General features: G+C 37.5%; 1 long non-coding RNA gene across 1 annotated transcript; it reads right to left on the bottom strand.

Moving 5' to 3' along the window:
- Positions 1 to 770: 770 nt before the first annotated feature.
- On the bottom strand, positions 771 to 8,112 carry LOC131519759 (uncharacterized). The gene is made up of 4 exons (XR_009265778.1): positions 7,638 to 8,112; positions 6,902 to 7,062; positions 5,507 to 5,593; positions 771 to 1,763 (listed from the first exon to the last, which is right to left on the bottom strand). It is a non-coding gene; the product is annotated as an uncharacterized LOC131519759 (long non-coding RNA).
- Positions 8,113 to 12,593: the final 4,481 nt, after the last annotated feature.

Here is a 12,593-nt window from a genome sequence, read left to right as displayed (position 1 = left end):
CCCTTTCTCCCCTGTGTATGGGGCTTGTTTCAGATTTTCCCTGAGGGAACTTCCATAGTTGCAAGACAATAAGCCACTTCCAATGGCTTCTGTTTTTATGTATGTAGTAAAAGGACACTAGGAAATCATTTGAGAAAACATACCTGGTACCAGGGAGGTAAGCTAAATGACAGCTTGTGATTTCTTGAAACTGTATGCTCATATTTACTGATTTTTGAAGTTAAAGAAGGAATGGGTCTCCCCAAAGGTGTCCCAAATCCATAGTCATATCAATAAACATGGCCAGGCCTAAGAGTAATACTCAAAATGGTTTTTTTTAAAGAATCTACTTAAAGGAATAAGCTCTATAGGTACCCTCACCTCACCCCTGTGTCTTTTGTTTGTTTTGTTTGTTGTTATTTTGTTTGTTTGCTTGTTATTTTGGGGGAGGGGGAAAAACCCTGCCTTGTTCCTTTTTGAAAATCCTGATCTCTGATGAAATAGTTCCTGAAATCTTTTCATATTCCCAACCCCTGATTATTCTGGCTAAGATTAATAGGCTAACCAAAAATAAACTCTCCCAAATGTTATCTAGTTCATTGTTGATCTCCTAGAGAAAAAAAAATATAATTAGTGATAATTAATCATGGAAGCTTTTCTTGAAAAGAATGTTTAAACCATGGCTCAAGGCTCAAATTAGGCAGAGTTCCTCATACTTTGTAAATGTTTGTTTGTTTTTTTTCCCTCTTCTATAAAAGAGCTAGAATCTGGTTTAAAGGCTCAAATGAGAGTTTTAGATGGAAATAAAAACCTTTATTTTTTAAGCTCTATATTATATGTGGTTACATTTCTGGGCCATTTGCATTTGCTGAAATCTTTGGATAGTCATTCCAAAGATAAGGAAGAGAGAATTTTTAAAAGACTGAATAGTTGGTGATCTAGACCAACTATTTAACTTTAGCTTTAAATTTTGGAAATTTATTTGACTTCACAGTTCCTTGTAGGATGTCCTCTTCTTTTGAAGATATCAGTAGATAGCTGATAGGTTTACATTTCCTGGGCCACTGAATAATAATAATAATTGCTATCATGTACTTAATTTACGTACAATTACATAACAATTACTTGTTGCAATTACATGACTATTATGTGAATTGTCACACGCACTCTTCAAAATGACCCTGTAAGATAGCATCAAGGAAACTGAAGTTGCTAAAGGTTCCTTGGTAGCTTATATATAATTGAAGAATTAAAATACAAGCCAAGAGAGTCTCAATCAATACCAGTACTCTGCTCATTACATACATCATGATGCCTCCCTGGGAGTATCTTTAATTTAGCCAGAGAGGTTTTTGCTCATACTGTTTTTGCAATGAAATAACTGCTTTATGACTTAGGCGAAGCACTTGACCTGAATTCTGATCTGTACAGTGAGGGTCTTGGGTTAAATGATTTCTCAAGTCTCTTTTCCTTTCTTCTGGCAGGAGAGAGTCCTCCTGCTGACTGAGGTCATTTTTTTCTTTCAATGGCTGGAAGAGTGGCTTTGGCTCACCTGGAACTCACAGTTTAGCAGAGCCAGTAGACTAGGAAATCTGTTTCACTCCACCAGCCAAGAAAGAGCAGGTGGTTGGAGATTTCTCATGTTCTGGGGGAAGCTATTTGTCAGTGATCACCTAGATAACTTTGGATCTCAGCAACAACAGCTCTTGCTTGGCATGGGGTAGGTTTGGATGCTAATCGCTGCCTCATCTGTGAGCACTTCAGTTCTTGTTTCACACACAAGCCTGGTGAATATAAAAATGGAAATAACTTAAAAAAAAAAAACTGAATCAGCAACCTGGAATTTTACTTTTGAATGTTCTGGTTAAAGACTATTCACCAAAAATGCTCCACTAGTTGTCTGGAGATAGAAGACAGAAGTGGAATGAGATGCTTGATAATGTGGTTACTGTGCAACCACTTTCTAATTATACGGGTCCTTCCCATAGTAGGGATAGGACAGGGGTGATAAAGTGGGCTCACACAGCGAGCGCATGGAAGATATATGCCATGTGACAGAGCCACAGTCTGAGATCTACAGTTGGAGAATATTTGGGTAAGAGCGAAATGACACAAATTACAAAGGTCTCCACTGAAAACAAGAATATGCGTCTTATATTACACAGTTCGATGGGCATACTCTTACCAGAAATGGCCTTAGCTTCAAGGAAGAGAGACACACATATTGGGTCTTTGAAACAAGATTTGCTTTAACCAAATTTCAGGGAAGATGGAAAAAAATAAAAAGGAAACAAAGGTATAGTATGCTTTATGCTTATTTAATAAGCTTTGTCAAGTTTAATCTTTTTTTTTAGGTTTATTTATTTATTCTTTAAAAAAAAATTTTTTTTTAACCTTTACTTATTTTTGAGACAGAGAGAGACAGAGCAGGAACAGGGGAGGGGCAGAAAGAGAGGGAGACACAGAATCTGAAACAGGCTCCAGGCTCTGAGCTGTCAGCACAGAGCCCGACGCGGGGCTCAAACTCACTGACTGTGAGATCATGACCTGAGCCGAAGTCGGACACTTAACCGACCGAGCCACCCAGGCACCCCTATTTATTTATTCTTGACATAGAGAGAGAGAAATTTCAGGGGAGGGGCAAAGGGGGGAGAGAGAATCCTAAGTAGGCTCCACACTGTCAGCTCAGAGCCCTGCATGGGGCTGGAACTCACGAGCTGTGAGCTGAAATCAAGTCAGAGTCTTAACCGACTGAACTAGCCAGGTGCCCCTCCCCAGCAATTTTGTAAGGTAGATGGTACTAATCTCATTGTGTAAGTGAGAAAATGGAGACTTAAGAAATTTCCAGTAACTTGCTCAAGATTTATAATTGGGAGTATGTCTGGGATATGAGCACACAACTTGTGGTTCAAATCTAATGTTTTCCCCACTACATTGTGCTTGATAGGCAATCATATTGAACTTGCAGATTGGATATATGTGGGAAAATCTCTGTAACTTTTGATTCAGAATATGCAGTTAGATTTAGGAAGTGCCCATAGAAAGTAAAACCAAAGTACATTTAGGGAAAAAGAGTAAAAAAAAAAAAAATCTATTTCCAAAATAGTACGTTTTTTTTTTCCTTCTAACTAAAAAAAAAAACACAGGTTCTATCATCACTTGGGCATAAAAATACATCTGCTCTAGCACCCATTCTCCCTCATTTTTACTTTAAAAATCTGTTGCTCAGTAGATATAATTGTCATGACATTTATAGTAGAATTGAGAATCCTATCTATTCTTAGTTTTACAGAAGTGAATTTTGATTTGAAAAATAATTTTAAGAAAACATAAAACCATCTCCAATGTCATTTATTTATTCTCTTTTGAATGTTTGAAATTTTGTTAAGATAGAAAATCAGAAATGGGACAAGAAAATTATTTTCTCAAGCAAGAGAAGTCAAGTTACAGCAATGCTGTCCCTGGTTGCCTTGAAAATTTTCCCGAAGATGAGTAGTAATTAATGTTCCTTGAATACAATCAATGTCTATTTACCTTCTAAAACCATTTAGATCTTTATAGTTAAATATGAAATAAGATATTGGACATAAAGTGCCCAGTGATAACATCAGTAGTGATTTATATTTTCTTTTTTAAAAAATGTTTTAAGTTCATTTATTTTGAGAGACAGTGACAGCAGAGGAGGGGCAGAGAGAGAGAGAGAGAGAGAGAGAGAGAGAGAGAGAATCTCAGGCAGGAGGATCCATGCTGTCAGCTCAGAGCCCAATGTGGAGCTCGAACTCACAAACTGTGAGATCATGACCTGAGCCAAAACCAAGAGTTGGACGCTTAACCCACTGAGCCACCCAGGTGCCTCAGTGATTTATATTTTCTAGACATTTTTTTCTAGACCTATTTTATCATCACTATAGAGAATTTAGGCAATACCAGCAAGAAAGGATATAAATGTTACCTGCAATCACATATTAGGAAACAGGCCTTTATCCTTACAGTTTTTTCAATGAATATATTCACATATTTTATAGGAGCAGAATTATATGCTGTTTTGCAACTTTCCTTTTCCACTTCACAACATATTGTCAACATTTTTAATATTATTGGTTATATTTCTGCTATGTAACTTGACCTGTAGCATAGTTTCTGCTCTATGAACATACCACCATTTTAAAACAGTTTATTATTGGACATTGAGATTGTTTGCATTTTCCTCTATTACAAATGAATGTGAGAAATATAAATCTGTCTCGTCTTCTTCCTTTTTTACCCCTTTGGTTATGTTAGTTGTATTTTTTTGAGGGGGGTTTGTTTTGTTCCGTTTTGTTTTTCTTCAGTTTGGGGAAGAGGTACCAAAATGTTTCACTGAATTTTGCACATAAAATGGTAGTGCCTTTCTCTGAACTCTCAGTTCCCTCTGGACCTCAGCAACATTTCTTTCTATTGTACTTTTAATTATTCTGTTGTTGCATTTGTACTGATCTTTCTTTTAGACACATGAACATCTATATGTTTCCTCAGTCATGTCTAGAACCTTCTGAACTTGTCAACAGCCACGGTGGTGTAGACCAGTGTGTTCAGACCAGCTGTGGTGGAGCTTGTTGGAGGTGTACAATCTCAGATCCCAGACCCACTTGATCAGAACCTCAGGTGACCCCCCATGTACACTGAAATGTGAGAAACACACTCTACACTGATTACATTTTCTTCAGTATACATCCTGCTGTTTCCAACCTTTAGTGCAGGTTTTAATTTAGTTACTGTATTTTGGGCTTCCTTCTAAATAGAAATATTCTAATCTCAGCATGTTAGTCTGCTCAAGCTTCCATAGTTCAAATGCCACAGACTGGTGGCTTAAACAACAGAAATTTGTTGTCTCACAGTTCTAGAGGCTAGAAGTCCAAGGTCAAGGACCCAGCATGGTGTGTTTCTGGTGAGTTCTCTCTCTTTTGTCTGGTAGCCTTCTCACTGTCCTCACATGGCCTTTCTTCTGTACACAAACAGAGAGTGGGAGCTAGTGCTTCGATGTTTCTTCTTAGAAGGACATTAATTCTATTGGATTAGAGCCCCATGCTTATGACCTCAGTTAATATTAATTACTTTCTTAGAGGCCCCATCTCCAAAAGAGCCACACTGGATTTTTTACTCCAACATATGATTTTGGGGAGGTTACATTCATTCCATAATTCGGCATTTTTCCTTTCCATCTTAATGTGTTCATCCTTCCCTTTCTTCTCTTTCTATTACTTTTTCATCTCATAGTGTTGCTTTTTGGTTTCTCTGTTATTTTTCTCTGATTCTCTTTTCATAGAAGCCATGAGTCCTTTGTTGATAATACCAGCTTATTGAAATATTCTCTAGAATCTTATATTTTTAGAAATTTTTTCTCTAAACATTTTAGTTGTCACACATTCATTTTTTATTGACATATAATTGGCATATAACATTATGTTTTAGGTGTACAAGATAATGATTAGATATTAGATTAGATATGTATTATGTAATGATTAGATATGTATTGCAAAATACTCACCACAGTATGTCTAGTTAACAGTCATCACCATCCATATGTAGAAATTTGTTTTTCTTTCGATAAGGACTTTAAGATGTCTCTTAGCAACTTTCAAATACAAAATATAGTGTTGTTAATTATAGTCACCATGCTGTATATTACATATCCACAACTTATTTATTTTATAACTGGAAAATTGTATCTTTTGACCAACTTCACCCATTTCCTCCACCCCTCACTTCTGCCTCTCATAACCACCAGTCTGTTCTCTGTATCTATGAGAGTGGGTTTTTGTTTTTGTTTTTGTTTTAGATTCTACAAACAAGTGAGAGCATATGGCATTTGTCTTTCTTTGTCTGACTTATTTCTCGTAACATAATACCCTCAAGGTTTATCCATGTTGTTGAACTCACAGGATTTCCTTATCACTCTTTCTTCTGCAGCAAAATTCATTCCCTTTTCTCCCAGAGGTCCTGTATTTTCTGTGTGTGTTTTGCTAATTCTTACAGAAAGAGATTCAGTCCTAAGTCAGTGTTTGTCAAAAGACCAGAGAATAAATGGTTAAGGTCCCACTCTTGGTAAACTTTCCAAATCTTTAGCTGAAATGCAGATGGATATACTTAGATATTAATTTCCAGTTTCTTGCTGGCTTTCAATAAATATTTCTATTGGTTTCTGAGGCAGTTTTCAAACCTAAACTCACCGTTTAGTTGATACTTTTCATTAATGGGGTATTTGAAGAATTTTTATACCATAATTTTCCCCTACCTGCCCCCCAACTATGTCTTTAAATCAAGGAGCTACCACAAGTCCCCCCTACCTGCTGGGAGATTCTGCTTTAGGGTACATATTGGAAACAAACAGGGAAGGAGATGGGGTTGACTCTTCTCTGTGGTGTCACAGAGCAGCAGTATGAAATAGAGTTTGGCTTCTGATCTTACACACTGAGGGGCAGATGTTAAGCACTTTCTAGATTCTGTTTTGTTTTTTTTTAATTCCCACTCTCTGTCTCTCTTATTATTAAATAAAATAACTCCTATCTATGAGGCAAAACTTGAATCATTTTCTATGAATCCTTTGGTACTAGATTTACCATTGGCAGACTTTGCTCCACAATTCCAGCACGTGGTGGTCCACATGATTAGATTGAAATATTGTGATTTTCATCTGCTTCTCTGTGTTGTCATTGGAGATTTAAGGGAAATGGAATCAGGCTCCTTTCAAGTTATTAATTAATTTATATTTCTAACCAGTCATTCCAGTGCTTTTACTTTACTTTGTGTTTCATCCAGGGAAAGGTCAGGGCTTTCTTAACAAAATTGAAAAATGTTGGTCCTGAGAGACAAAGAGATCAAGATCTTCACGAGAAAGCCAACTTCCAGAGAAGATGGCAGAATAGGAAGAACCTAAGCTCACCTTGGACCATGAACAGAGGTAGATAACACCCACATCAGCGTAACTAACCTAGAAAATCATGTGGAGTCTGGGCAGAACAGACTCTTCACAGTTCATCATAGAGAAGAGGCCACATCGAAAATGGATGGAAGGGCAGAGATGTAGTCAACAATCAAACTAACCTGTGAGACCAACCACAAAAGGGAGGGATGCCATAAGTATGCGGAAGAGAGAGGAACAGACTCCACACCAGGCACCCAGACACAGGGGACCTGCAATGGGAAGATAAGTCCCCATATCATTTGGTCTTGAAAACCAGAGGGACTTAACTTTGCAAGTTTTTGCAATTAGTAGGGCTTACCACAAGAAAGTTTAAACATCAATAAGCTCAGCTTTGGGAGAGCTGGAGGGCAATAGGAAACAGTCTCTGCCCTTAAAAAGACTGGACAACAGGGATGCCTGGGTGGCTCAGTCGGTTAAGCATTTGACTTGGTTTTGGCTCAAGTCATGATCTCACAGTTCACGATTTCAAGTCCTGCATCAGGCTCTGCACTGACAGCATGGAGCCTGCTTGGGATTCTCTCTCTCTTTCTCTCTCTGCCCCTCCCCTACTCACTCTCTCTGTCTCTCAACATAATTAAATAAACTTAAAAAAAAAAAAAAAAGACAACACAACAAACAGCCCTGCTGAGTTAGAGCATAGAAACAGCATTTTGAAAGTGCTTGGGGTACACAAGAAGGGTATTTATTTACTAACCTCTTAATGTATGCTGGAGGGGCAGAGATCCTTAAGAGATTTCTCCAAGAACAAAAGAGCTGGTGGGTACCATTTATCTCCCACACTTCCTAGCCTGGATATTAGAACACCTACAGGAACCAGTAAGAATACTTGCAACCTAGCTTGCTAACACTGTATGTCCACCCTTGTATTCTCCTGTGGATTGCACTGTCCAATTTGCTTCACTAGTAGAAGTCCCTCCAATGTGGCTCCAGGTTCCATCCTGTAAGCAGACAAGTGCATACTTTGCTAACACCATGTGTCCTGCCCCCAACCCCCTGTTTCCCAGCAGATAGCCCCATTCAACCTGCCCAACTTGGCATTCAAAGCAGACCCAACAGTGGTCAGCACCACTCCAAAGATACTCTTCAGCACAAGGGAAGATAACCACACAGACAAGTCCCATTGCAGTCCTAGAAGTTGGGCAGGGAGATGGGGCAGATATCTGATCTCACTGCTGACTTCACCTACCAACAAAAATATTACAAGGGGCAGAACAAAGAGGGATTCCCATAGTTCAGGGTCACTGCAACCCAAACAGATGGACTGGGGACAGACATCTTGTTGGGCTACAGGCCCTGACCACTTAAAAAAGCCTCTCAGGTGATAATACAGGGAGAGATCCCTGCAGTTTGGAGCTGCCACAGTTCAGGCAAAAATCTGGTCTAACCCAACTCAAGCCCAGGACAGCCCAAACTGGCCTCTTAACAGCACAGGGACTGAAACCTGGCCACAACAAGCAAGGGGCACCATTGCAGATGACTGGACTGAAGGGAAATGTGGCACAACCTCAAGAGTAGGGATTGCACAACACATAAAAGACAACCCTGAAGTGACAGTTTCTGGGAACAGGTGACATTGCACTACAGGGCACTACGAGACCCTCTTCATAAATCCACTACTTTCAAGATTAGGAGATGTAACTACTTTCCTAATGCATAAAAACAGACACAGAGAGTTACATAAAGTGAGGAGACAGAGGAATATGTCCCAAATGAAGGAGCAGGAAAAACCATAGCAAAAGATCTAAATGAAATGGAGATGAGCAATATGCCTGAGAGAGAATCCAAAGTAATCATCATAAAGACATTCATGGGACTTGTGAGATCCTTCACTTAGTGAGAACTTCAACAAACAAATATAAAAAGGAATAAATCAGAGATGAAGTACTCAATACCTGAAAGTAAAAGCATAGTCAAGTGAATCGATAGCAGATTAGAGGAGACAGAAAAACAAATCAACAACTGGAACACAGAGTAATACAAAGCAACCGAGATGAATGGCAAAAAGAACACAGAATAATGAGCCTTGGGAATAGTTTAAGGGTACTCAGTAAGTACTATCAAGTGTAATAACATGCACATGATAGTTACCCCAGAAGGAGAAGAAAGAGAGAAGGGGCAGAAAAACTTGAAGAAATAATAGCTGAAAGTTTCCCAAATCTGAGAAAGGAAACAGAAATCCAGATACAGATATATACAGCAACCCCAATACAGTCAACCCAAGGGGTACCACACCAAAACACATAATCATTAAGATAGCAAAAAGTAGTAACAAAGACAAAATTTTAAAGCAGCAAAAGAAAAAAAAATAGTTACCTACAAAGGAAACCTCAGAAAGCCATCAGCAGAAACTTTGCAGGCCAGAAGGGAGTGGCGATGATATTTTCAAAGTGGTAAGAGAAAAACAAAAAACCCTGCAATTAAGTTTCTCAGACAAACAAAAGTTAAAGAAATTCATTATCACTAAACCATCCTTACAAGGTATGTTAAAGGGAATTCTTTCAACAGACAGGAAAGGGCATAATCAGGAGTAAGAAAATTAGGAAAATTAACATGTAAATGGAAACATAATGAAAGTAGTAGGTTAATTGTTTATTTTACTTTTTAAAATTTTATTTATTTATTTATTTATTTATTTATTTATTTATTTACTTAGAGCATGAGCAAGGAAGGGGCAGAGAGAGAAGGGGAGAGAGAGAATCCTAAGCAGGCTCCACACGGTCAGCACACAGCCTGATGTGGGGCTCAAACCCACAAACCATGAGATCATGACCTGGGCTGAAACCAAGATTCAGATGCTTAACCAACTAAGCCACCCAGACACCCAGTAGGTTAATCATTTATAAAAACTGTATGGAAGTTAAGGAATTGAGGTAAATGATGACCATACCCACAAGAAGAGCAAAATGAAACTGTTGAGAGTGGTTGCCTTTGTGAAATGAACTAAGCCTGTACCAGACTGATCTTCATTTTCTACCTTTTGAATCTTTGACTTAAAAAAAATAACTTTGAGAAGACATTATTTCTGTATTTTAAAAAATTTAGCTTTAAAGGAATCTGGAGAGTAGGGGAAGGTGTGGAGTATGGAAGAAGTCATTCACAAATAACTTCAAATCTACCTTTTTGTGTATAATTTTAGGATATAGTTAATTGTAAATTTGCTTAAATTTATAAGAATTTAAATTATTTTATGCTACAGAGACAATAACGAATAAATTTCACCCCCTTTGACTTAAAAACTTACCAACTAATCTCACTTTTTCTTCTACTTTTCATCACTATTATCAGCATGTTACAGCATCCTTATTCTAAAAAAAGAAAGGGGGAGGGAAGGAGAAGGGAGAGAGAAAAAGAAGCTCAAAGGTCAAATAGAAGTTTGAAAGAAGCAGATGTGAAAGTTAGTCATGTAGAATAGAGACAAGATAAGCCATAAACAGCATGTTTGCTATTAAAAACAAAGCTTATATTTAAAATAGTTTTGCTATCAATATGATATTTCACATCGATAACTGACTGAGCCACCCAGGAGTCCCTTCCCTTCAATCTTAAAAGTCTATCCCCATCACCTCTCTTTCCTTCTTTTTTGTTATTTTTTTAAAAAATCAGTTCAAGTCCAGGGATTCATTCAAGTAAAATAATCAACATGTAAAAGCTATAAAATAATTGAAATAAATAGAAATCCTTTTCCTTTATTTCTTTGTTTATACCCATGCTCCTTCAATATGTGACAGATTTTTTTTTAGATAACTTCCTTCCTCAATAAAATGAGATGATTCTTTTTTAAAAGCATGATTTAATAAGTACATTGAAGCATTTGCCTAAATTGTCTTGTATTACAAATCTGGCCTTTTACCTTTCTATTTTTAGAGTAAACATATTTGTTTCTTAAAGACATCTTAGATCTTAACATTCTGGCCATTTTTTTCCAAAGTTTACTTATTTATTCATAAGTACATTACAAATCTAGAAAAGATGATTAACTTCTCCCCAATTTTTGTCTCTATGTGAAAACTCCCAACATCACAAGTAGAAACTAGCTAAGAATATGGCCTTGTAGTCACTTCACCAGAAGTTAATTTGTATATAAGCTGTATTAAAAAAGAAAATTAATATATAAATTGTTTATTATTTGTCCTAGAGTAAATTTATTTTACTGGTAATGCATATTTATTTTTAAGAGACCATTTTGTATTCTTTAATGAGTGAAAAGACTGATATTTTAATTTTATACTTTGACACTAATACTTTCTGATTTGCTTTTGTCAACATAAAATTCAATTTAGCTTGAATTTCATCAGTGATAAAGGGGAGATTGATATAAGGGAAGGTTTTCAATTAGGAAGTAATATTGGGAGCAGGAGTTTAATTTTCAAAATTGGAGCCAAAGATACTATTCTAGTTTATTACCAATCTCTGGTGAGTATTTTAAAAATAGTGGTTAAGCATATTTTGAAATATGAAATGGTAAAGAAAATAAATTTTTGGCTTAGGGCATACCATGTCTGTGGAGTTAAATAATTAATATCTCATTCCTACCAATTTCAAAGATCACTAGCTCTCATTGCTGAACTTTCCAGTTCGCTGGCCAAGGGAAACACAGCAGAAAGGCTTTTGTAGATGTTTATCAAACAGTAGAAGCAGAAATGCAGGAGAGAAACAGAAAAGTTCTCACTTTCCAATATTTATCCTCCCTTATTCCATTGGGATAAAGCCTCTTTCTTCCATTTGAGGGAGAGTTGGAAGGGAAGAAACACTTCCAAACTTTCTCTCCAACTTATTTCTTATTCCTTCCTGTGTTCGTTTTTTAGAGCTACTGTAACCAACTGAGTGGTTTAAAGCAACAGGAGGTTTTTCTCTCACAGTGCTGGAGACCAGAATTCTGAATCCAGGTATTGGTAGGACCATGCTCCCTTCTGACAGCTCTAGGGAAGAATGCTTCCTCGCCTCTTCCTAGCTTCTGGTGGCTGCTGGCACACCTTGGTTTGCAGCTGCTCTAACTCTCCTCTATGCCTCCATCTTTACATGGTGTTCTTCCCTCTGGTGTTTGTCTCTGGGACAAAATTTCCCTCTTCTTACAAGGATACTAGTCATTGGATTAGGGCCTACTCTAATGCATCATGACTTCACCTTTATTTAATTATGTCTGCAAAGGCACTGTTGCCAAATAAGATCACATTCAAGGGAAGAGCGTGGGGGAGGGTTAGGACTAGAAGGTAACTTTTTGGGGAGACACAATTCAACCACGACGCTCCCTCAGTGAGGAGATGGTGATTCCAATTACTTAGAATTTGAGCTTCATTGGTGCACATTTAATATTGGGCAGATTCTTTTTGTCTCAACGTTAAGACTTGAAGATATACCATGCTCATTTATGTTCTTCATCCAGGTGTAAGTGACTTCTGTGCATTTGGCTGAGCAGTATTTATATCTGGGAGCCCTACCTATCACAGTGATAGAGGATCACTGTTCTTTGACTCAGTTACAACTTTTCCTGCACCTGGGTGAGCAATTCATGTTGAGTGTGTACCCTGTAGAATCAGCTGCCTTCAACTCGGAGGGAAGAGAATAGGAAACATTACCTTACCTTCAAACCTGAATGGCATTCTCTAATACAGTTTACCTGAAGCACCAAATTTAGAGAGATTAAAGCATG

The sequence above is a fragment of the Neofelis nebulosa genome, chromosome 8, assembly GCF_028018385.1.
Source record: "Neofelis nebulosa isolate mNeoNeb1 chromosome 8, mNeoNeb1.pri, whole genome shotgun sequence".
Classification (NCBI taxonomy): domain Eukaryota; kingdom Metazoa; phylum Chordata; class Mammalia; order Carnivora; family Felidae; genus Neofelis; species Neofelis nebulosa.
Note: the sequence above shows the minus strand (reverse complement) of the source record. Positions and strands in the feature narration are given on the sequence as shown.